Source organism: Triticum aestivum, chromosome 3A (assembly GCF_018294505.1).
Source record: "Triticum aestivum cultivar Chinese Spring chromosome 3A, IWGSC CS RefSeq v2.1, whole genome shotgun sequence".
NCBI classification, from domain to species: Eukaryota; Viridiplantae; Streptophyta; class Magnoliopsida; order Poales; family Poaceae; genus Triticum; species Triticum aestivum.
This window is the reverse complement of record NC_057800.1, coordinates 357,782,272-357,809,475: the sequence shown is the minus strand read 5'-3', so window position 1 is coordinate 357,809,475 and position 27,204 is coordinate 357,782,272.

Below are 27,204 nucleotides of genomic sequence, written 5' to 3'. Positions count from 1 at the left end.
CTGTACATTCAATTACTTTTCTTGTTTATCGGCCATTTGAATTGGAGAGGGTGATGGCAGTATCTAAGGGAGTAACAACATGGTCTTCAGAAAAGATAGTGCTACCAGTTGATGCAGATAGAACCACGGTTGTACTTTCCCAAGAACCAGCCCCACCAGACATAAACCAGACTCTCGCCGATTGTACCCCTACCCAGTTGGACAGAGAACCAGCTACACCCCTTCTGACCCCAACCCGAGCAGATAGTAACCCAGTTCCAGTTGACATAACACCATCTCCACCATAGAGCACCCAAACACGAGCAGTTAGTAAGGCAACTGTAGTGCCCAAACCACGATGACCACCACTCTAAATCCCAACTCAATGCTTAAAGGAGAAGAAGAATTGTTCTCAGGTCAGGTTTTGTAGCTATGGTTCATACTCCTTTGCTCTTGCATCACTTTATTTACTCATACCAACTATTTTCAAATTTGATGGATGGAATTGAAACTCCAATGGTGCAACAGGTATGTTTTAAACATGTTTCTTTAACTGGTTTGCTGTTGTAACTTGCACTATGTTGATTTCAGTTTCAATTGAATAAACAGTTATGTTCTCATGTCATGCACATTACAAGTGTTGTTATTGCTCTATAGTTTCCGACACTTATATTCTGTCTATTCTGCTTTGTCTTGAACAATGAACTGTGTCTCTATCTGTCACATCCCTAGTTCTGGTATGACCTAGGCTAGCCTTCATGCTTGCATCATGTTTAAATTCCATTTAAATTTGAAATGGGGATTTGTGAAACCCTCAGAATCATTTCTGAAAATGACCCAAGTAAAAATTGCTCCAAAAGGGTCGAAGAAAATGCTCATGTTGCTCTCTGAAAATATTGGATAGAGATAAAAATCAAACCAATATTTTAAAGAGCTCATAAGTAATTATTTTCGGCATTTGGAATTAATCCAGTATTTATTTGCCTTGGATAAATATTTTTATATATACAAAATATTATCCAATAATTTTGAATTTTGGTGAGGGGCTTTGGATTAATTCCTTAGGTCCCTGCAAAATTTGACAGAATTAAATAAAATGCTTTGGAATTATTACTAAGTCAAAACAAATGACAGAAAATAGAAAAACAGAACAAAATAGAAATAAGACAGAGAGGGAAAACTTACCTGGGCCTCACCTGGGCTGGCCCAGCCCACCTGGCCCAGAGGAGGGACAGCGCACGGTGCGCGCGGGTGCCACGCCACCAGGCTGTCTGCCTGCATCGCCTGGCCACCGTGATGCCTCGCGTCCTCTCCTCGGCGCCGCCTCGACCCCCTCGCTCGTTCCCTCTCCCTCTGGACGCTCTTCCCCCTCTGCTCTCTCTCCCTCGCATGCACCCGAGCGGCCCCGTCGCCGCCGACACACACCATCGCGGCCACCAGCCTCCACACGCCTCTCCACCGCACCAAGAAGCTCCGCAGCTGACCTCTACGCCATCTCCGCCAAGCCACGCGAGCAGACGCACCCCGCAGCGGCTCCCCCGACCTCTTCTTCACAGTCGGCCACCGCGGATCTCCACCGTCGACTTGCCACCATCTGAGCTTCCCCGAGCATGCTGGCCATCCCTACGGCGCTGCTGTGAGCCCCCGAGCGTTCTTCCCCTCTCCCCGCAGTCAATCCCCTCCTCTAGCCGCCTAGCCACCGGAGTCGAGAGCTACGTGCTGCCGGCCATGGCGCCGCCATGGCCAGACGCCGAGCCAGCCGCTTCCGCGCGCGTCACCGTGCTCCTGGTGACGCCAGGAGGACGTAGAGGCCCTCCGCAGCCTCTGTCATGCCCTGCAGCCACCTCCCGCCCGGTGCCATGCTCCAGCAGCGGCTGTGAGCTCCGCTCCGGCGAGTTCCGGCCACCCTACGTCCTTCCGTTGCCTCCCCTGGATGAGCGAGAGCCCGGGCTACGCCCCGGTGCCCTTAGCCGCCGCCCCCGTGGCCTGTAACGCGGACGCTGCCGCGCCTTGAGGTCGCCAGCGACGACCTCGCCGGCCTGACATGCGGGCCCGACCTGCCAGGTGATTAGCTTAAGGCTAATCACCATTTTGCTAACCCCATGACACTGACAGTGGGCCCCAGCGCCACTAATCTAAATTAGATTAGGAATAACTCCTCTGTCAAACTAACTACGACACTGACATGTGGCCCCCACACGTTAGGTTTGACCCGAGTTGACTGCTGACGCAGTGCTGACCTCAAGCTGACGCAATAAAGGATTTCTGGAATTATTCTAAAATAGGAAATTACAAAAATTAGCCAAAACTTCAAAAATTCATAGAAATTCAACCGTAGCTCAGATTGAAATAATTTATATATGAAAAATGTTCAGAAAAATTCAATCTATCCGTCTGTACCATTTTCATGCATGACAAACCAACCTATACATGTTGTATATATGAAAACATATAAATGGAATATTTAAGAGCTTAATTTGGAGTTGCAATTGAACCCTTGGTTCAAATGGACTTCAACCAAATAAATGCTAGATGCATTAACTCAAACAACATCACATACTCATGCCATGTTCATGCATCATAATGTTGCATATGCTTATGTTTGATTTTCGACGCAGATCCTTCTCGATAGGTCCTGCTCCGGAGAGTGTTCGAGAGTACCTGTCTGAGGAGGAGTGCCCCCCTGTTGATCTACCAGGCAAGCAACCCACCTTGCTCATTCCGATACAATCCTACTCTCTCACTCCTGCTCTCATTTATTGCATTAGGACAACAACGATTCAACTGCTACTTTATGCTGCGGTAGTTGAACCTATTCCTCTGCATGACCTGTCATTGCCACAGTAAATAGTTGAAACCCACTAGCATGTGTAGGAGTTGATTGAGCCATGTTGTTTTCCTACCATGCTTTGCCTGCTATTGCTTAGAGTATGTCAGGTCTGATTCATCGGGAATGAATTGGAGTGTTACGATATGATCCGGTGCTAAGAGTTAAGCGTGTGAACACGATTTGGTAAAGGTAGCAGTGAGATGCCATGTAGGAGTACATGGTGGGCTGTCTCATTGGGACCGTCCTTAAGAACTGAGTTCTGTGTAAGTTGTCCAATGACTAGCTACTACCACTCATTGGGCTCCAGGCGCTCCAAGCTCTCTCGACTTATTAACCCCCTTGATCTCTGTCCAGGAGTTGCAAATAGTCCATGGTGTTTGTAGGTAGTGCCATTTTTCTACCGAGTGGCACCCGACAGGGTGGACTTGGGACAGACTAGGCACACATGGCCCGGTTTACCGAGTGGCACCCGGATGGTGGGCTCGGGAACCATGTACACATCATTTGGGGCCGTGAGCAAAACCCTGGCCGGATCTCCTTGCGGATGGAACCCGAATAGGCGATAAACCTAGACTAGAGTCTTGTGTGGTTAGTCAGGTCGTGGCCGACACCCTCGCCAGGCTTCCGCTTGAAGGTTGCTGAGATACATGACGTGTATATGGTGATAAGTGGTGAGAGTGTGTGTGAAGAAGTACACCCCTGCAGGGTTATCATGATCTATTCGAATAGCCGTGTACTCGGTTATGGACTTCTTGGATGCTTACGTGGTACATAGACAACTTAAAGTGGATACTCTAAAATGCTCAAGACAAGTGTGAGTGCTATCGATGGCCTTCTCTTAAGGAGACGGGGATGAATCGATAGTACTGTATTGATGTGGTGATTAGTGGACTCGTGTGCGCTGCCTCACCTCAAAGAAGTTTCTCGTTGTCTTAGAACAGGATAGCCACTGAGTCAAAGCTAGCTTGCTGCAACTAAACCCCACATTACCTTCTTGATACAAATGCATGTATGATAGGATCTGATGTAAGTCTTGCTGAGTACCTTTGTACTCACGTTTTCTTTATTTATGTTTTGCAGGTGAGACATCTGTCTCACTAGTAGTACCACTTGGACTTCGACGAGTAGCTTGTTACCTCAGCTACGATCTTGTACCCTTGGGAGGGACTTATAGATAGTCAGGCTTCTCGGCCTTTTTCTTTTGTAGTTGTCTGTGCTCACACCTGTAATGCTTCCGTTGCTTGTATGCTCTGAATGATGGGTCATGTGACCCCTCTTTGTATTTAATGCTATGTGGCTCTTCTAGGCCTTTATCTATATGAGTTTGCATTATGTTGTGATGCCATGTTGTACAACACATACTTGCATGTTATGCGTACGTGTGACGTGTATTGCTATGTGCGGGATCTGACAATCTAGTTGTTTATCCCTGGCAGCCTCTCTTATGGGGAAATGTAGTCTAGTGCTTCCTTGAGCCATAGTAGTCCGCTACAGCCCGGTTCACCGGAGTCCTGCTAGCCCAGCACTACTACTCAGGACACTTGACTGGCCGACATGTGTTTCATTTCGTTCCTGTGTCTGTCCCTTTGGGGAAATGTCACGCGGTGACCTCCGGAGTCCTTCCTAGCTTGCTATAGCACGGGTTCCCCGGAGTCCTGTTAGCCCAGTGCTACAGCCCGGATTCACACGCTACTGACCGACATGCTCGATGTGAATCATGTATGCATGTCCCCATAGGTTAGTGCCGCTTTGGGTTCACGACTAGCCATATCGGCCCGGTTTCTCCGTCATATGGATGCTAGCGACACTATCATATACGTGAGCCAAAAGGCGCAAACGGTCCCGGGCCATGGTAAGGCGACAACCGTGGGAATACCGTGCGTGAGGCCACAAAGTTATATGAGGTGTTACATGCTAGATCGGTGTGACTTAGAATCGGGGTCCCGACAGCTTTGGTATCAGAGCCTGACTGCCTGTAGGATTACCAAGCCAACCTGGTCGAAGTTGATTCTAGAAATTCTTTAGTTATGTAGGGAATTAATTGTGGAAGGGAATGTAAGGCTCTTTTTACTCCTTATACCTCATGCCTTCTGATCTGAGTCATCCTATCTGTCCGACGGGGTTAAGGAACTAGGCTTTCTCTTCCGTCTATCAGGATCACGTGTTACTACTCCATAGTCTCTTAGGATTGGTTGATTAGAGTCATATTCCAGTGGTCGAGTACTCCGGTGTAGTCGGTTTAGTAATATCCCAGAACCTTGAGTGAGGATGTTGAGTATGGTGCTACCCCGTCTTTTGCAGAATGCCTCATTTTCGAGCATTTTACTGCCGTTATGCTGCCGGAATTGTAGTAGGAGTTCAAGAGATAGTATTTTTTTTCCTCGTACTATATTCTACATCCTCATGATGATGCTGAACCCATCCTTGTTTCCTTGGTTGGTTCTTCAGGATGTTGTCAGTTAACCGAAGTTCTATTGCTCATAGCTGGAACCACGGAGATAGTAGGGATGAGGATCCTCCCGACCAGCCTTCATTGGTAGAGTTCATGTTAGAGATGGAGAAGAACAAGCGAGAGTCTAACCGCTTGTTAGCACGATTTGAGGAGAACACCTCCCATCAGCACAAAGAGTCAGCGACCATCTATGATTTCATTGGTCTGAAACCACCTACCTTCCATCATTCCATTGAACCACTCGATGCAGATGACTGGCTCCATAGTATCACACACAAGCTGCATTCTGCGAACGTAGCTGAAAGTGACAAGGTCACCTATGCTGCTTATCATCTGGAAGGTCCTGCTAATTTGGTGGTAGAACTATGAGGCCATGCTTCCAACTGGCCAGATAACCACCTCGAGAGATTTCACCGAGGCTTTTCGTGAGCGTCACATTCCTCAGGCTCTCATTGACCGCAAGAGAGAAGAGTCCTGTTGTTTCACCTAGAGTCAGATGGCTGTTTATGCTTATAGTAGAGAGTTTGAGAACCTTGCCCCCTATGCTACAAAAGAGGTGTCCACGGACAGCAAGAAGCAGGCTAGGTTCCGGAAGGGTCTCAACCCCAAGTTGTGTTGTGATCTCCACTTGCATCATTGCAATACATTCCAGGCTCTTGTGAACAAGGCCATTAATGCAGAGACATCTCAACTCACTTACGAGGAGTCTCGTAAGCATACCCGTGGTTTGGGTTCTTCCTCCGGTTCTACTTCGTAGAAGCGTCGGATTTGGGTTCCGAACTCCGCTCTTCCACCCGGTTATTCACCGAGGCCCTCTTGTGTGGCACCTCACCCAGTTCAGTTACATGCTCCACCCAGACCTACTGGTAGACCGCTTGTCAATGCGGGTCCACGTCCTACTTCAGGGACTTGTTTCACATGCAGAGAGCCAGGACACTATGCACGTGACTGCTCTCAAACCAACTATGCTCCACCCCTGCCTGAGAAGTCTGTTGGCCGTGGTAAGCCACCATGCAAGATGATCAGTGTCAAGTCAGCTCCCACTGAACGTGGATGTGTGCATCACGTCTCAGCTAAAGATGCTCATGATGATCCGGATGTCGTTCTTGGTACACTCCTTGTCAACTGTTATCCAGCTTCGGTTCTGTTCCATACTGGAGCATCTCACTCCTTCATCTCTGAAGGCTATGCTCATTTGCACGACATGTCATTTTGTGATCTGCCAACTCCACTTGAAATCCAAACCCCAGGTCTAGATGGCAAACTACCAGAATAAGCCATGGTAATGAAATCCTTGTTGACAGACTTGTATTCCTTGCTTCACTTGTAGCCCTCAAGTCTTCAGATATTAACATCATCTTGGGTATGGACTGGATGAAAGCTCATTATGCCAAGATTGATTGTTACACAAGGTCTGTTCAGCTTACACACCCATCTGGCAAGATAGTCACTGTCTCCACTAGAGTTCCAAAGCGTCAGCTCTATTCCCTTAATGCCAGCCCTCTTCCAGACCTTGAGGATATCCCGGTAGTCCGTGACTTTCCGGATGTCTTTCCAGATGAACTGCTAGGTATTCCACCTGACAGAGATGTAGAGTTTGTCATAGATCTTATCTGTCACACCCTAGCTAGTCATGCATTAGAGTGTTGCATCATGTTTATTCTTTCACCAGAAACCTGAAATGGGGATGACAGAACCCCCAGTCCCCTCTGAAACCAATTAGGGTTTACTAAAAACTTTTTCAATGAACCTGAAATGCCCTTCTAAAATGCCCATCATTTTTGTCTTGGTTCAGAACCTCTGCCAAAAGTGATGCACATTTTCCTAGGCCATCTTAGGGTTTTTGAATTAAATCATAAATATTTGAATTTGGGCATTTAAAATTATATAAAATAACTAAATGCTCAAATATCTCCAAACTAAAATGTTTCATGTTGGAAATAATCTAACTATGGACCAGGAGTAGTTTGGTGATTTTAGGAGTAGCCTAAGTATTTTATTTAATTCAACAAAGTTGCAGAAGTATTAAAAAAACAGAAAACAGAAAGAAATGGGAAAAACTTACCTGGCGCCCAGCACTCGGCCCACCTGCCGGCCCAGCCCAGCGCCGCTCCAGCGAGCTGCTTGCCGGCCAGGCAGGCAGGCAGGTGCTCGACGGCGACCGCAGCGCACGCCACGCACCTGCTCGCCGCCTCGCCGCTCCCCTCGCCCGGTGACGTCGTGGATCCGCCTCTCTCGCTCCCCCGAACCCCCCAGACACCCCCTCTCCTCTCCAGCTCCTCCCCCTCGCGCTCCCCCGCCATGGCCGACGCCACCATCGCCGTGCCTTCGTCGTAGCCGTGCTCCCCGCCACCCGTGCGTCCTCTCATCGTGTCCAGGAGCTCCGCCGCTGTCCACTCCATCGAGCAAGCCGAGCCCCGAGCGCTCGCAACGCCCGAGTCCACCGCAACGACCTCGCCCGAACCGCCGTCGCCGGAGATCCCCTTCAACGCCGTCGTCGCTCCGGTCCATCTCCGGCCACACCAAGGGCTTCGTCGCACTCACTGTGAGCTTAGCCATCTTCCCCTCCCTTCCGTTCTTGCTCCCGAGCCGTGTAGCGACCTCCCGGAGCTCAACCGCACCCACCACCGTGGAGCTCGTCGCCGACGTGCTCCCGGTCATCCTCCGGCCACTCCACGGTGTCCGTCATGCTCACCGTGTCACTTAGCACCTAGCTAGCCACTCCCCGAGCCTCACCGACCCCTCTAGCGTCAAGTTCGTCTTCGGCCGAACCCCGGTGGCCGCCAAAGTCGTCGCCGGCGCCAACTCCGGCCACCCCGACCCCAACGGACTCCACCAAGAGCTGCGGCTCGTCCTCAGCTCCACTCCGGTGGTCTCCGCGACCCATTTGGTGGCCGAAACGGCCAAAACCACTTCCGCCGCCGCGTCGGGCTCGCCGGCGGCTAAACGCCGGTGCAGCCGACCCGGGTTTGACCACGGGTGGGCCCTGGTTGACTCCCCTGAGTCAATGACAGGTGGGGCCCAGCCCTGTTAATTAAACAGGTTTAGTTTTAATTAAACTTTAATTAATCTAATCACACTGACACGCGGGACCCACTGTCAGGTTTGACCCGGACGTGTTCCGTTGACCTGCTGACGTCACACTGACGTCAGGCTGACGCAATAATTGATTTTCTGGAATTAATCTAATATAGGAAATTCCAGAATATAGTTTAAACTTCAAAAATTCATAACTTTTATTCTGTAACTCCAAATCAGACAAATTATATATGAAAAATGATCAGAAAAATCCAATCTATCCATCTGTACTATTTTCATGCATGATTAAACAAGTTAACCTGATGTTTAATGCAGAACAAGGAAAAGCACTTTAAAAGGCCATGTTTGAGTTTGAAATTTGAATCTTTGATTCAAATTGGTTCAAACCCTTCTGGTCTTAGTTGCATTAGCCCAACACACTCATATTGCTATGTTTCATGCATGCATCATATTGTTGCACATTGTTTGGTGATGGTTGTGTATCGGTGTTCTTTGCGGCAGGTTCTGCCCCCGAGGAGTACCGTGATTACCCTAACGAAGAACCGTATCAGTGCATCGAACCATCAGGCAAGCAACCAACCATTTGATCATATCGATACAATCCCATGTTCTCGCTCCTGCTCTCTTTTACTGCATTAAGACAACGCGTTTCAAACTGCTGTGTGCTACGGTAGTTGAACCCATTTCCTCTGCATGACCTGTCATTGCCACAGTAACTAGATGAAACCCACTAGCATGTGTAGGAGTTGATTGAGCCATATGTATGTGTTGTTCCTACCTTGCTATGCCTGCTATGCTTAGAGTCGTGTCAGGTCTGGTTCATCTGGGTGATGGCTAGAGTGAAATGATTATGTCGGTAATGAGAGTGGTGTGGTGAACACGATTTGGTAAAGGTATCGATGAGAGGCCATGTAGGAGTACATGGTGGGTTGTTTCATTGAAGCCGACCTTAAGCACTGAGATCTGTATGTGTGATTTAAGATACAGCTACTACCATGCATTGGGCCCTGAAATATGACCCCGCTCGACTTCTTATTCACCCTAGCTCTCTGTCCAGGAGTTGCAAGTAGTTTCTGGTGTTTGTAGCCTACTGGAGGCCGTGGACAGCGCTGACCGTAGGGGTGGGCTGTGATGCGGTAGGTACGTGGCCGGGTGTACCGAATACCCGTTAGGTATCTCGGGAACCCTGTTCACATCGTTCGGGGCCGTATGGGAAACCTCGGCCGGACTCCCTGCGGATGGAACCTGGATAGGCGATAAACCTGGACTAGAGGCTTAAGTGTTTAGGTAGGTCGTGGTCTACACCCACGTCGGCTTTCGCTTGAAGTCTGCCGAGCACATGTCGTGTGCAGACGCTAAGTGGTGGAAACATGTATGAAGAAGTACACCCCTGCAGGGTTATCATGATCTATTCGAATAGCCGCGTCCGCGGTAAAGGACTACTTGGTTGCCTATACAGTTCATAGACAAGTAAATGGAAACTACTAAAAGCCTCAAGATAAGTGTGAGTGCCGAGGATGGCTCTTCCGTAGGAAGACGGAGGTGGATCCTCGGTAGTGTATTGAAGTGGAGAGTAGTGGACTCGTGTGCGCAAAACCATTTCAAGTTGGAGTCTCGTAGGTTAGCCTAGCCAAGAGTCAAAGCTGGCTTGCTGCAATAACTCCACCAACCCTTCTTGATAATATGCATGTATGTAGGATCTGATGTAAGTCTTGCTGAGTACCTTTGTACTCATGTTGCTATAATTTACATTTTTACAGAAGACGCTGCAACCCCTTCTGATGGGTTCTACGTAGACGTTGACATCAATGAGTAGGCTAAGGCCCAGGTGGTGATCCTGAGCTTGTGAAGGACCACGTAGTATAGCTAGGCTTTCCAAGCCTCTTTTATTTTACTAGTTGTCTGTACTCAGACAAGTTACTTCCGCTGCTGGTTTGTATGACTGTATGACTTGAATGCTGGGTCGTGTGACCCGTACCTTTGTGTATGTTATGTATGGCTCTCTGAGCCTTAAATAAAGTACTTGTGTCATAGAGTCATGTTGTGATGCCTTGTTGTGTTTGCACATATCGAGCATATTGTGTGTATGATTGAAATGCTTGGTATGTGTGGGATCTGACTACCTAGTTGTTTATCCTTAGTAGCCTCTCTTACCGGGAAATGTCTCCTAGTGTTACCACTGAGCCATGGTAGCTTGCTACTGCTCTGGAACACTTAGGCTGGCCGGCATGTGTCCTTCTTCGTTCCTGTGTCTGTCCCTTCGGGGAAATGTCACGCATTGAGTACCGGAGTCCTGTTAGCCCGCTACAGCCCGGTTTACCGGAGTCCTGCTAGCCCAGTGCTACAGCCCGGACCCACTTGCTGATGACCGACACGTTCGTTGCTGGGTCATGGATGCCTGTCCCTGTAAGCCTGTGCCACTTTGGGTTTACGACTAGTCATGTCAGCCCGGGCTCTTTATCATATGGATGCTAGCGACACTATCATATACGTGAGCCAAAAGGCGCAAACGGTCCCGGGCAAAGGTAAGGCGACACCCGTGGGGATACCGTGCGTGAGGCCGCAAAGTGATATGAGGTGTTACAAGCTAGATCGATGTGGCATCGAGTCGGGGTCCTGACAGCGTTGGCATCAGAGCCGGACTGCCTGTAGGTTCTCCAAGCCAAACTGGTCGATGTTGAGTCTAGAAATTCTTTAGTTATATGTAGGGGAATTGTTTGTGGGTTGGAACGTAAGGCTCTTTTTACTCCTTTATCTTATGACATTCTGATCTGAGTCAGTCTATTCTTCCACCGGGGGTTAAGGAATTAGGATCTATTCTCTCTATCAGGATCACGTGTTACTAATCAGTAGTACCTTATAGGTTTGATGGTTACAAGCCTAGTTCAGTTCTACTACCACATTATGTTGTTAGGATGGACTCAGAACTTTGATATGATGATGTTGAGTGTGTATGAAATCCTTTGTCAAATGTCTCAAAATCCTTCTTGAGCATTTACAGCTGTTATGCTGCCGAAATTTTGCTAGAAATTCTAATGCCTTTGCATTATGATTGTGTTTTCAGATGGCCACTCGCGACCTCAATCAAGTGGTTCGCCTGACTCGATGCCTAGATGTACCCGGTCATACCGCCATGTTGGTCAGGGTAATGACTGAGGCAGGATACCGTTGGTATCCTGAGTACATGGTCGAAGAGCAATTCCGAGATTTTAATCAAAGCCAGTATCTCTGCACTGTCAGGATATTTCCATCTTATCCTGGGTCCACCGAGCCCCTTCACTTCTCCTATGGACTCGGGGTTACTATTGAGATGGCTGTGCAGGACGCCGCCTACTCTATGATGACCATCATGCGAGTCAGGTCTGGCCTATTTCGGCACTCTGACTTCCGGTATATGCCAGGATCACTTCCGGCAGCTCAAGGGTATCTCCAGGCTATCTATGCTGACCCCACTCAGGAGGATTCACGGACCTGCACTACTGCTGAGATGCTCGAGGATAAGGACCGTGAAAATCGGGCCTTGAGGTTAGAGCTCTTCAATACCCGTGCTGACCATTGGGCCACATTGACTCGGTTTGCACCGGCGGTGCAAGCTGGATATTCGGATATGCGCGATCTCTACCCTATGAGATCTGCTCTGCCAGACGTGATGGGTTGGCGTGATGTAGGAGGCATCACCCCACCTCGCGGTCCCCGCAGGCCACCGTCTGTTGGTCCAAGACCTCATCCTAGCCCCTATGGTCCACAAGCTCCGCGAGATCGTCTGTTTCCGGATGATCATGTTGAGCTTCCAGGCTATGGAGGTGATTTCTACAAGGACTACTACGGATCGGTCTGAGTTAGTAGTAGTATCACTAGTTCGTGTTAGTTGTGTCGTCTATCGTCCTGCGTGACTCGTGGGATATGACCTAGTTTGTATCGCCTTCCGGAGGTGTAGAAAAATAATGTATAGGAGCTTGGAATGCCTCCGATGAGATGTAATCCTCTTTTCACCATAATAGTACCTTGTTTGGTCTTGTACTAAACCCTGTATGGTGTGTATGACGATGGAATAAAGAAGCAGTTTCTGTATCTACCATGTCATACGGATGATCATCTTGCATTCCGAGTTATTCCTTACATTCTGTATCCTATGTCGGAATTTTATCATCCTGACTAAATCATTGTCTTGTTTACCTAGGATGGTCAACACGCGCACTAACCCTGCTTCCCAAGAGCAGGCCGAAGGCAGTGAAGTCGGGAATGCAAACCTGCCTCACCCTCCTTCCCTAGCCGAAGTTATGCTGGAAGCCGAAAGAAACAAGCGGGAGACCAACCGTTTGTTGGAGCATATTGAACAGAACACAGCACACCATCAGAGGACCACCCACGTTCCACCACTCCGTCGAGCCTCTCGACGCTGATGACTGGCTTCGCAGTATCTCTCACAAACTGCGTTCCGCGTTAGTAGCTGAGGCTGACAAGGTCACCTTTGCTGCATATCATCTTGAAGGCCCCGCCAGTCTATGGTGGGAGAATTATGGAGCTATGCACCCATCGGGCCATGTCACTACTTGGGCTGAATTCAGCGAGGCTTTCCGTGAACATCACATTCCGGAGGGTCTCATGGACCGTAAACGTGAGGAATTTTGCAGTTTCACTCAGGGCTGACTCTCTGTGGATGCTTACAGCAGGGAGTTCGGTAACCTCGCACGATATGCAACTGAGGAAGTTTCTACTGATGCCAAGAAGCAAGCAAGGTTCCATAAGGGGCTTAGTCCTGAGCTTCGCCGCGACCTCCGTCTGCATGAGTGCACATCTTTTCAGAAACTTGTTAACAAGGCCATTAGTGCTGAAACTGGTCAGACTGATTATGATGCAACACGCAAGCATGGCCGTGACATGGGTTCCTCATCCGGTGCTGGTCCTCAGAAGCGCCGCGTGTGGGTGCCCAACACCGCCCTGCCACCCAGGTTCACACCGAGGCCATCTTTCCAGGCGCCTCGCCCTGTTCAACAGTCTGCACCAGCCAAGCCCTATGGGGGTCCAACCAACAATGCTCCTCCACGTACCAGTTCCGTGACTTGTTTCAAGTGTGGGGAATCTGGTCACTATATGCGTGTGTGTCCCCAGACCAACCCCAACCAGTCTGCTAAAGCTGTTGGCCGTGGCAAACCGACAGGGAAAGTGTTCCACGCCAAGCCGGCCACCGCTACACGTGGCCATGTCAACTGTATCTCTGCCGAAGAAGCTCAAGAGGATCCCAACGTCGTTCTCGGTACGCTCCTTGTTAATTGCCACCCGGCATCTGTTCTTTTCGATACAGGAGCCTCTCATTCATTTATATCCGAGAACTATGCTCGTTTGCATAACACCGCATTCTGTAACATGCCATCCACTATGGAAATTTCTACTCCCGGTTCTAGATGGCAGACCTCCAGGGTAAGTTATGGAAATGAAATCCAAGTCGACAGACTTGTTTTCCTTGCATCTTTGATAGCTCTCAAATTTTCAGATATTAATATCATTTTGGGTATGGACTGGATGTCAGCTCATCATGCCAAAATTGATTGCTTCTCTAGGACTGTTCAACTCACTCATCCTTCGGGGAAGATAGTCAATGTCTTGACCCGATTAGCCAAGCGACAATTATATTCTCTTAACGCCAGCCCTTTGCCAGACCTTGAGGACGTTCCGGTAGTCCGTGACTTCCCGGATGTCTTCCCAGAGGAATTGCCAGGTGTTCCACCTGACAGGGATGTTGAGTTCGTAATAGACCTCATTCCAGGAACCGTTCCGATTGCTAGAAGACCCTATAAGATGGCACCACTAGAACTAGCCGAGCTTAAGAAACAACTCGATGAGTCCTTGAAAAAGGGTTTCATCCGACCTAGTTCATCTCCGTGGGCTTGCCCCGTCCTCTTCGTCAAGAAGAAGGATGGTACGGACCGGATGGTTGTAGATTATCGACCTGTCAATTTGGTCACAATCAAGAACAAATATCCGCTTCCCAGGATCAACGACCTGTATGATCAGCTCGCTGGATCCTCAGTCTTCTCCAAGATGGATTTGAGGTTGGGCTACCATCAAATCAAAATCAGAAACGGGGACATTCCTAAAACGGCCTTTGTTACTCGTTATGGCCAATACGAGTACACCGTCATGTCTTTCGGTTTAACCAACGCTCCAGCCACCTTTTCTCGGTTAATGAACTCAATCTTCATGGAGTATTTGGATAAATTCGTCGTGGTTTACCTAGATGATATACTCATCTACTCCAAGAACGAGGAAGAACATGCCGAACATCTAAGGCTAGTGTTGAAGAAACTTCGAGAGCACCGCCTTTATGCCAAGTTTTCCAAATGTGAATTTTGGTTGTCAGAAGTGACCTATCTGGGTCATGTAATATCTGGTAAAGGTATTGCTGTTAACCCTGAGCGAGTTCAAGCCGTCCTTAATTGGACTCCACCTGAATCGGTCAAGCAAGTTCGGAGTTTCCTTGGCCTAGCGAGCTATTGTCGTCGCTTTGTCGAGAACTTCTCCAAAGTTGCTAAACCTCTAACCGAACTCCTTAAGAAGGATAAAAAGTTTGAATGGACTCCACAATGTGAGCACAGCTTTCAGGAACTGAAAAGACGCCTGACTTCTGCTCCCGTTCTGGTACCGCCAGACTTCTCTAAGGACTTTGTTATCTACTGCGACGCCTCGCGACAAGGACTAGGCTGTATTCTCATGCAAGATCGGCATGTAATTGCTTACGCCTCACGGCAATTGCACCCACATGAGGAGAATTATCCTACTCATGATCTAGAGCTTGCAGCTGTAGTCTATGCACTTAAAACCTGGCGACATTACCTCCTCGGTAATCGTTGCGAAATATTCACTGATCACCAAAGTCTGAAGTACATCTTCACCCAACCGGATTTGAATCTCAGGCAAAGACGTTGGGTCGAGTTGATCACAGATTTCGACTTAGGAATAACTTACACCCCAGGGAAAGCCAACGTCATGGCTGATGCACTAAGTCGTAAATCTTATTGTAACAACCTGATGTTACAACAAAGTCAACCGCTTCTCCATGAGGAATTTCGGAAGCTTAACCTTCACATTGTTCCTCAAGGATTTCTTTCCACCTTGGTGGCGAAACCTACTCTTACGGATCAAATCATCGCTGCCCAGAAGCGAGATAAGGGAATAGCTAAGATCAAGGAGAACATTGCTAGCGGAGATGCTAGTTGTTTCTCCACAAATGATCATGGTGTTGTGTACTTTGGGAACCGTTTAGTGGTTCCCAAGAACCAGCATCTACGACAGTTGATCCTTAAGGAGGCTCATGAATCCCCTCTCACCATTCATCCGGGTAGTACCAAGATGTATCAGGACCTACGCCAGAGGTTCTGGTGGACTAGGATGAAGAGAGAAATTGCTCAGTATATTGCTAATTGCGACGTCTGTCGTCGTGTAAAAGCAGAGCATCAACGGCCTGCTGGCACCCTTCAGCCCCTAGCTATTCCTGAATGGAAATGGGATAAAATTGGTATGGATTTCATTACCGGTTTTCCCAGGACCAAGAGAGGGAATAATGCTATCTTTGTCGTTGTCGATCGTCTTTCCAAAGTGGCCCATTTCTTACCTGTTCGTGAGAGTATAACCGCTAGTCAGCTGGCAGACCTATACATCTCCCGAATAGTGTCTCTCCATGGTGTTCCTTTGGAAATTAACTCGGATCGAGGAAGTCTTTTCACCTCTCGATTTTGGGAAAGTTTCCAAAACGCTATGGGAACCCGCCTTTCCTTTAGCACCGCTTTTCACCCTCAATCGAGTGGTCAAGTAGAACGCGTCAACCAGATCCTAGAAGACATGCTTCGAGCCTCTGTTATCTCATTCGGAATGGATTGGGAGAAATGCCTTCCATTTGCCGAATTTGCTTACAACAACAGCTATCAATCTAGCTTGGGTAAAGCCCCTTTTGAAGTTCTCTATGGACGACGGTGTCGAACACCCCTTAACTGGTCAGAGACCGGGGAAAGACAATTCTTTGGCCCGGATATGATTCATGAAGCAGAAGAGCAAGTTCGCATCGTTCGTGAAAAGTTGAAAACAGCCCAATCTCGTCAAAAGAGTCAATATGACCGAAAACATAAGGCTATGACTTTCGAGGTTGACGAGAAGGCTTACCTTCGGGTTAACCCTCTGAAGGGAACCCATCGTTTCGGTATCAAAGGCAAATTGGCTCCTCGTTACATTGGACCTTTTCGCATTCTCGCTAAACGAGGAGAAGTTGCCTACCAGTTGGAACTACCTCCGCACCTCTCCAGAGTCCACGATGTCTTCCACGTTTCTCAACTCAGGCGTTGCTTCTCGGATCCTATCCGTGGAGTGGACTACGAAACGCTTGATCTCCAAGATAATCTTACATATCGAGAGTACCCCATTCGTATCCTCGATCAGGCCGAGCGTACCACTCGACGTCATAATATCAAGTTTCTCAAAGTTCAATGGTCGCACCATTCTGAGGATGAAGCAACTTGGGAAAGGGAGGATCGTCTTCGACTCGAGTATCCCGCCTTCTTCCCGGAGGAACCCAAATCTCGGGACGAGATTCTTTTGAGTGGGGGTGAGTTGTCACACCCTAGCTAGTCATGCATTAGAGTGTTGCATCATGTTTATTCTTTCACCAGAAACCTGAAATGGGGATGACAGAACCCCCAGTCCCCTCTGAAACCAACTAGGGTTTACTAAAAACTTTTTCAATGAACCTGAAATGCCCTTCTAAAATGCCCATCATTTTTGTCTTGGTTCAGAACCTCTGCCAAAAGTGGTGCACATTTTCCTAGGCCATCTTAGGGTTTTTGAATTAAATCATAAATATTTGAATTTGGGCATTTAAAATTATATAAAATATTTAAATGCTCAAATATCTCCAAACTAAAATGTTTCATGTTGGAAATAATCCAACTATGGACCAGGAGTAGTTTGGTGATTTTAGGAGTAGCCTAAGTATTTTATTTAATTCAACAAAGTTGCAGAAGTATTAAAAAAACAGAAAACAGAAAGAAATGGAAAAAACTTACCTGGCGCCCAGCACCCGGCCCACCTGCCGGCCCAGCCCAGCGCCGCTCCAGCGAGCTGCTTGCCGGCCAGGCAGGCAGGCAGGTGCCCGACGGCGACCGCAGCGCACGCCACGCACCTGCTCGCCGCCTCGCCGCTCCCCTCGCCCGGTGACGTCGTGGATCAGCCTCTCTCGCTCCCCCGAACCCCCCAGACACCCCCTCTCCTCTCCAGCTCCTCCCCCTCGCGCTCCCCCGCCATGGCCGACGCCACCATCGCCGTGCCTTCGTCGTAGCCGTGCTCCCCGCCACCCGTGCGTCCTCTCATCGTGTCCAGGAGCTCCGCCGCTGTCCACTCCATCGAGCAAGCCGAGCCCCGAGCGCTCGCAACGCCCGAGTCCACCGCAACGACCTCGCCCGAACCGCCGTCGCCGGAGATCCCCTTCAACGCCGTCGTCGCTCCGGTCCATCTCCGGCCACACCAAGGGCTTCGTCGCACTCACTGTGAGCTTAGCCATCTTCCCCTCCCTTCCGTTCTTGCTCCCGAGCCGTGTAGCGACCTCCCGGAGCTCAACCGCACCCACCACCGTGGAGCTCGTCGCCGACGTGCTCCCGGTCATCCTCCGGCCACTCCACGGTGTCCGTCATGCTCACCGTGTCACTTAGCACCTAGCTAGCCACTCCCCGAGCCTCACCGACCCCTCTAGCGTCAAGTTCGTCTTCGGCCGAACCCCGGTGGCCGCCAAAGTCGTCGCCGGCGCCAACTCCGGCCACCCCGACCCCAACGGACTCCACCAAGAGCTGCGGCTCGTCCTCAGCTCCACTCCGGTGGTCTCCGCGACCCATTTGGTGGCCGAAACGGCCAAAACCACTTCCGCCGCCGCGTCGGGCTCGCCGGCGGCTAAACGCCGGTGCAGCCGACCCGGGTTTGACCACGGGTGGGCCCTGGTTGACTCCCCTGAGTCAATGACAGGTGGGGCCCAGCCCTGTTAATTAAACAGGTTTAGTTTTAATTAAACTTTAATTAATCTAATCACACTGACACGCGGGACCCACTGTCAGGTTTGACCCGGACGTGTTCCGTTGACCTGCTGACGTCACACTGACGTCAGGCTGACGCAATAATTGATTTTCTGGAATTAATCTAATATAGGAAATTCCAGAATATAGTTTAAACTTCAAAAATTCATAACTTTTATTCTGTAACTCCAAATCAGACAAATTATATATGAAAAATGATCAGAAAAATCCAATCTATCCATCTGTACTATTTTCATGCATGATTAAACAAGTTAACCTGATGTTTAATGCAGAACAAGGAAAAGCACTTTAAAAGGCCATGTTTGAGTTTGAAATTTGAATCTTTGATTCAAATTGGTTCAAACCCTTCTGGTCTTAGTTGCATTAGCCCAACACACTCATATTGCTATGTTTCATGCATGCATCATATTGTTGCACATTGTTTGGTGATGGTTGTGTATCGGTGTTCTTTGCGGCAGGTTCTGCCCCCGAGGAGTACCGTGATTACCCTAACGAAGAACCGTATCAGTGCATCGAACCATCAGGCAAGCAACCAACCATTTGATCATATCGATACAATCCCATGTTCTCGCTCCTGCTCTCTTTTACTGCATTAAGACAACGCGTTTCAAACTGCTGTGTGCTACGGTAGTTGAACCCATTTCCTCTGCATGACCTGTCATTGCCACAGTAACTAGATGAAACCCACTAGCATGTGTAGGAGTTGATTGAGCCATATGTATGTGTTGTTCCTACCTTGCTATGCCTGCTATGCTTAGAGTCGTGTCAGGTCTGGTTCATCTGGGTGATGGCTAGAGTGAAATGATTATGTCGGTAATGAGAGTGGTGTGGTGAACACGATTTGGTAAAGGTATCGATGAGAGGCCATGTAGGAGTACATGGTGGGTTGTTTCATTGAAGCCGACCTTAAGCACTGAGATCTGTATGTGTGATTTAAGATACAGCTACTACCATGCATTGGGCCCTGAAATATGACCCCGCTCGACTTCTTATTCACCCTAGCTCTCTGTCCAGGAGTTGCAAGTAGTTTCTGGTGTTTGTAGCCTACTGGAGGCCGTGGACAGCGCTGACCGTAGGGGTGGGCTGTGATGCGGTAGGTACGTGGCCGGGTGTACCGAATACCCGTTAGGTATCTCGGGAACCCTGTTCACATCGTTCGGGGCCGTATGGGAAACCTCGGCCGGACTCCCTGCGGATGGAACCTGGATAGGCGATAAACCTGGACTAGAGGCTTAAGTGTTTAGGTAGGTCGTGGTCTACACCCACGTCGGCTTTCGCTTGAAGTCTGCCGAGCACATGTCGTGTGCAGACGCTAAGTGGTGGAAACATGTATGAAGAAGTACACCCCTGCAGGGTTATCATGATCTATTCGAATAGCCGCGTCCGCGGTAAAGGACTACTTGGTTGCCTATACAGTTCATAGACAAGTAAATGGAAACTACTAAAAGCCTCAAGATAAGTGTGAGTGCCGAGGATGGCTCTTCCGTAGGAAGACGGAGGTGGATCCTCGGTAGTGTATTGAAGTGGAGAGTAGTGGACTCGTGTGCGCAAAACCATTTCAAGTTGGAGTCTCGTAGGTTAGCCTAGCCAAGAGTCAAAGCTGGCTTGCTGCAATAACTCCACCAACCCTTCTTGATAATATGCATGTATGTAGGATCTGATGTAAGTCTTGCTGAGTACCTTTGTACTCATGTTGCTATAATTTACATTTTTACAGAAGACGCTGCAACCCCTTCTGATGGGTTCTACGTAGACGTTGACATCAATGAGTAGGCTAAGGCCCAGGTGGTGATCCTGAGCTTGTGAAGGACCACGTAGTATAGCTAGGCTTTCCAAGCCTCTTTTATTTTACTAGTTGTCTGTACTCAGACAAGTTACTTCCGCTGCTGGTTTGTATGACTGTATGACTTGAATGCTGGGTCGTGTGACCCGTACCTTTGTGTATGTTATGTATGGCTCTTTGAGCCTTAAATAAAGTACTTGTGTCATAGAGTCATGTTGTGATGCCTTGTTGTGTTTGCACATATCGAGCATATTGTGTGTATGATTGAAATGCTTGGTATGTGTGGGATCTGACTACCTAGTTGCTTATCCTTAGTAGCCTCTCTTACCGGGAAATGTCTCCTAGTGTTACCACTGAGCCATGGTAGCTTGCTACTGCTCTGGAACACTTAGGCTGGCCGGCATGTGTCCTTCTTCGTTCCTGTGTCTGTCCCTTCGGGGAAATGTCACGCATTGAGTACCGGAGTCCTGTTAGCCCGCTACAGCCCGGTTTACCGGAGTCCTGCTAGCCCAGTGCTACAGCCCGGACCCACTTGCTGATGACCGACACGTTCGTTGCTGGGTCATGGATGCCTGTCCCTGTAAGCGCTGTGCCACTTTGGGTTTATGACTAGTCATGTCAGCCCGGGCTCTTTATCATATGGATGCTAGCGACACTATCATATACGTGAGCCAAAAGGCGCAAACGGTCCCGGGCAAAGGTAAGGCGACACCCGTGGGGATACCGTGCGTGAGGCCGCAAAGTGATATGGGGTGTTACAAGCTAGATCGGTGTGACATCAAGTCGGGGTCCTGACATTATCCCAGGAACCGCTCCAATCTCTAGGAGACCTTACAAGATGGCACCCTTAGAACTAGCTGAGCTTAAGAAACAACTCGATGAATCCTTGCAAAAGGGTTTCATCCATCCTAGTTCTTCTCCCTAGGCTTGCCCCGTCCTCTTCGTCAAGAAGAAGGATGGTACGGACCGAATGGTTGTAGATTATCGTCTCGCTAATTTGGTCACGATAAAGAACAAGTATCCGCTCCCAGGATCAACGACATGTATGATCAGCTCGCTGGATCCTCAGTCTTTTCAAAGATGGACTTGAGGTTAGGCTACCACCAAATCAAGATTAGAAATGGGGACATTCCTAAGACGGCTTTTGTCACTCGTTATGGCCAGTACGAGTACACCGTCATGTCCTTTGGTCTAACCAACGCTCCAGCTACATTCTCTTGCTTGATGAACTCAATCTTCATGGAGTACTTAGATAAGTTCGTCGTGGTTTACCTCGATGATATCCTTATTTACTCGAAGAACGACGAAGAGCATGTCGAACATCTTAGACTTGTGCTAGAAAGACTCAGAGAGCATCGTGTTTATGCCAAGTGCTCCAAGTGCGAATTTTGGTTGCCGGAAGTGACCTATATCGGCCACGTGATCTCTGGCAAGGGCAGTGCCGTCAATCCTGAGAGAGTTCAGGCCGTTCTTGATTGGACTCCGCCTGAAACGGTTAAGCAAGTTAAGAGTTTCCTTGGCCTAGCCAGTTATTGTCGCCACTTCGTTGAGAACTTCTCCAAAGTGGCCAAACCTCTCACGGAACTTCTCAAGAAAGATAAAAAGTTTGAGTGGTCCCCACAGTGTGAGCACAGTTTGCAGGAACTGAAGAGATGCCTGACTTCCGCTCCCATACTTGTGCCACTGGATTTCACTAAGGACTTTGTTATCTATTGTGATGCCTCACGACAGGGACTAGGTTGCATTCTTATGCAAGATCGCCATGTGATTGCCTATGCATCTCGACAGTTGCATCCACATGAGGAGAATTATCCTACACATGATCTAGAGCTTGCAGCCGTAGTCTATGCACTTAAGACCTGGCGACATTACCTTCTTGGTAAGCGTTGAGAGATTTACACCGACCACCAGAGTCTCAAGTATATCTTCACCCAACCGGATTTGAACCTTAGGCAAAGACGTTGGCTGGAGTTGATCTCAGATCATGACTTAGCGATTACCTACACCCCAGGCAAGGGAAATGTCATGGCTGATGCACTAAGTCGTAAGTCCTATTGCAACAACCTCATGTTGCAACAGGGCCAACCACTTCTCCATGAGGAATTCTGTAAGCTAAACCTTCACATCGCTCCTCACGGATTCCTTTCTACCTTGGTGGCGAAACCTACTCTTGTGGATCAGATCATCTCTGCTTAGAAGCAGGATACGGGAATTTCCCGGATCAAGAGAAACATTAACAAGGGAGTTGGTGGTAGTTTCTCTATAGATGATCATGGTGTTGTTTTCTTTGAGATTCGCTTGGTGGTTCCCAAGAATAAACATCTTCGACAATTAATCCTTAAGGAGGCTCATGAATCTCCTCTCACGATTCATCCCGGTAGTACTAAGATGTATCAGGACCTACGCCAGAGGTTCTGGTGGACTAGGATGAAGAGAGAAATTTCTTAGTTTATTGCTAACTGCAACGTTTGTCGTCGCGTTAAGGCAGAACATCAAAGAACTGCTGGCACCCTTCAACCTTTAGCTATTCCTGAGTGGAAATGGGATAAAGTTGGTATGGACTTCATCACCGGCTTTCCCAGGACCAAGAGAGGGAATAATGCTATCTTCATAGTCATTGATCGTCTTTCCAAAGTGGCTCACTTCCTACCTGTTCGAGAGAGTATCACCGCTAGTCAGCTCGCAAACTTATATATTTCTCGAATAGTGTCACTTCATGGTGTTCCACTAGAGATCTGTTCAGACCGTGGTAGTCTTTTCACTTCTCATTTCTGGGAGAGTTTCCAAACTGCCATGGGCACCCATCTTTCCTTCAGTACCGCTTTCCACCCTCAATCAAGTGGTCAGGTGGAACGGGTCAACCAAATTCTCGAAGACATGCTTAGAGCTTGTGTTATCTCATTCGGTATGGATTGGGAGAAGTGTCTTCCCTTCACCGAGTTTGCTTATAATAATAGCTACCAATCTAGCCTCAAGAAAGCTCCTTTTGAGGTTCTGTATGGACGAAGATGTCGAACACCTCTGAACTGGTCAGAAACCGGTGAAAGACAATTCTTTGGACCGGACATGATTCAGGAGGCAGAAGAGCAAGCTCGCATAATTCGTGAGAATTTGAAAACAGCCCAATCTCATCAAAAGAGCCAGTATGACCATAGTCATAAGGAAGTGGCTTATGAAGTTGGCGACAAAGCTTATCTTCGAGTTACCCCTTTGAAGGGTACCCATCGATTCGGTATCAAGGGCAAGTTGGCTCCCTGTTACATTGGTCCCTTTCTCATTTTCGCTAAACCAGGAGAGGTTGCCTACCAGTTGGAACTACCCCCACATCTTTCTCGAGTGCATGATGTCTTCCACATCTCTCAACTCAGGCGTTGCTTCTCGGATCCTATCCGCGGAGTGGACCACGAAATGCTTGATCTCCAAGATAACCTCACATATCGAGAGTACCTTGTTCGCATTCTTGATCAAGTGGAGTGTGTCACTCGACGTCATAACATCAAGTTTCTCAAAGTTCAGTGGTCTCATCATTCCAAGAGAGAAGCTACCTGGGAGGGAGAAGATTGTCTTCGACTTGAGTACCCCGCTTTCTTTCCGCCAACTCCTGAATCTCGGGATGAGATTCTTCCGAGTGGGGGCAAGTTGTCACATCCCTAGTTCTGGTATGACCTAGGCTAGCCTTCATGCTTGCATCATGTTTAAATTCCATTTAAATTTGAAATGGGGATTTGTGAAACCCTCAGAATCATTTCTGAAAATGACCCAAGTAAAAATTGCTCCAAAAGGGTCCAAGAAAATGCTCATGTTGCTCTTGAAAAATATTGGACAGAGATAAAAATCAAACCAATATTTTAAAGAGCTCATAAGTAATTATTTTGGGCATTTGGAACTAATCCAGTATTTATTTGCGTTGGATAAATATTTTTACATATACAAAATATTGTCCAATAATTCTGAATTTTGGTGAGGGCTTTGGATTAATTCCTTAGGTCCCTGCAAAATTTGACAGAATTAAATAAAATGGTTTGGTATTATTACTAAGTCAAAACAAATGACAGAAAATAGAAAAACAGAACAAAATAGAAATAAGACAGAGAGGGAAACCTTACCTGGGACTCACCTGTGCTGGCCCAGCCCACCTGGCTTGGTGCCAGTAGGCAGAGGAGGGATAGCGCACAGCGCGCGCGCGGGCGCCATGCCACCAGGCTGCCTGCCTGCGTCGCCTGGCCACCGCGATGCCTCGCGTCTCCTCTTCGGCGCTGCCTCGACCCCCTCGTTCGTTCCCTCTCCCTCTGGACGCTCTTCCCCCCTCTGCTCTCTCTCCCTCGCACGCACCCGAGCGGCTCCGTCACCGCCGACGCGCACCACCGCGGCCACCGGCCTCCACACGCCTCTCCCCGCACCAAGAAGCTCCGCAGCTGACCTCTACGCCATCTCCGCCAAGCCACGTGAGTGGACGCGCCCTACAGTGGCTCCCCCGACCTCTTCTTCACCGTCGGCCGCCGTGGATCTCCACGGTCGACTTGCCACCGTCCGAGCTTCCCCAAGCATGTTGGCCATCCCTATGGCGCTACTGTGAGCCCCCGAGCGTTTTCCCCCTCTCCCTGCGGTCAATCCCCTCCTCTAGCCGCCTAGCCACCGAAGTCGAGAGCTCCGTGTCGCCGGCCATGGCGCCGCCGTGGCCAGAGGCCGAGCCAGCCGCTCCCGCGCACGTCACCATGCTCCTGGTGACGCCAGGAGGCCGTAGAAGCCCTCTGCAACCTTTGCCGTGCCCTGCAGCCACCTCCCGTCCGGAGCCGTGCTCCGGCCGCCACTGCGAGCTCCGCTCCGCCGAGCTCCGGCCACCCTGCGTCCTTTCGTCGCCTCCCCTGGATGCGCGAGAGCCCGGGATACGCCTCGGTGCCCTTAGCCGCCGCCCTGCGGCCTGTAACGCGGACACAGCCGCGTCTTGAGGTCGCCAGCGACGACCACGCCGGCCTGACATGCGGGCCCGACCTGCCAGGTGATTAGCTTAAGGCTAATCACCATTTTGCTAACCCCCTGACACTGAGAGTGGGCCCTAGCGCCACTAATCTAAATTAGATTAGGAATAACTCCTCTGTCAAACTAACTCTGACACTGACGTGTGGCCCCCACACGTCAGGTTTGACCCGGGTTAACTGCTGACGCAGTGCTGACCTCAAGCTGACGCAATAAAGGATTTCCGGAATTATTCTAAAACAGGAAATTCCAGAAATTAGCCAAAACTTCAAAAATTCATAGAAATTCAACCATAGCTCAGATTGAAATAATTTATATATTTTATGATCAGAAAAATTCAATCTATCCATCTATACCATTTTCATGCATGACAAACCAACCTATACATGTTGTATATATGAAAACATATAAATGGCATATTTAAGAGCTTAATTTGGAGTTGCAATTGAACCCTTGGTTCAAATGGACTTCAACCAAATAAATGGTAGATGCATTAACTCAAACAACATCACATACTCATGCCATGTTCGTGCATCATAATGTTGCATATGCTTGTGTTTAATTTTCGACGCCGTTCCTTCTTGATAGGTCCTGCTCCAGAGAGTGTTCGAGAGTACCTGTCTGAGTAGCAGTGCCCCCCTTGTTGATGTACCAGGCAAGCAACCCCCCTTATTCATTCCAATACAATCCTACTCTCTCGCTCCTGCTCTCATTTATTGCATTAGGACAACAACGATTCAACTGCTACTTTATGCTGCGGTAGTTGAACCCATTCCTCTGCATGACCTGTCATTGCCACAGTAAATAGTTGAAACCCACTAGCATGTGTAGGAGTTGATTGAGCCATGTTGTGTTCCTACCATGCTTTGCCTGCTATTGCTTAGAGTATGTCAGGTCTGATTCATCGGGAATGAATTGGAGTGGTACGATATGATCCGGTGCTGAGAGTTAAGCGTGTGAACACGATTTGGTAAAGGTAGCGGTGAGAGGCCATGTAGGAGTACATGGTGGGTTGTTTTATTGGGACCGTCCTTAAGAACTGAGTTCTGTGTAAGTTGTCCAATGACTAGCTAGTACCACACATTGGGCTCCGGGTGCTCCAAGCTCTCTCGACTTATTAACCCCCTTGATCTCTGTCCAGGAGTTGCAAATAGTCTCTGGTGTTTGTAGGTAGTGCTATTTTTCTACCGAGTGGCACCCGGCAGGGTGGACTTGGGACAGACTAGGCACACGTGGCCCGGTGTACCGAGTGGCACCCGGATGGTGGGCTCGGGAACCCTGTACACATTGTTTGGGGCCGTGAGTGAAACCCCGGCCGGATCTCCTTGCGGATGGAACCCGAATAGGCGATAAACCTGGACTAGAGTCTTGTGTGGTTAGTTAGGTCGTGGCCGACACCCTCGCTAGGCTTCCGCTTGAAGGTTGCCGAGATACATGACGTGTATATGGTGATAAGTGGTGAGAGCGTGTGTGAAGAAGTACACCCCTGCAGGGCTATCATGATCTATTCGAATAGCCGTGTCCTCGGTTATGGACTTCTTGGATGCTTACGTGGTACATAGACAACTTAAAGTGGATACTCTAAAATGCTCAAGACAAGTGTGAGTGCTATGGATGGCCTTCTCGTAAGGAGACAGGGATGAATCCATAGTAGTGTATTAATGTGGTGATTAGTGGACTCGTGTGCGCTGCCTCACCCCAAACAAGTTTCTTGTTGTCGTAGAACAGGATAGCCACTAGGTCAAAGCTGGCTTGCTGCAACTAAACCCCACATTACCTTCTTGATACAAATGCATGTATGATAGGATCTGATGTAAGTCTTGCTGAGTACCTTTGTACTCACGTTTTCTTTATTTATGTTTTGCAGGTGAGACATCTGTCTCACTAGTAGTATCGCTTGGACTTCGACGAGTAGCTTGTTACCTCAGCTACGATCTTGTACCCTTGGGAGGGACTTGTAGATAGTCAGGCTTCTCAGCCTTTTTATTTTGTAGTTGTCTATGCTCAGACCTGTAATGCTTATGTTGCTTGTATGCTCTGAATGATGGGTCATGTGACCCCTATTTGTATTTAA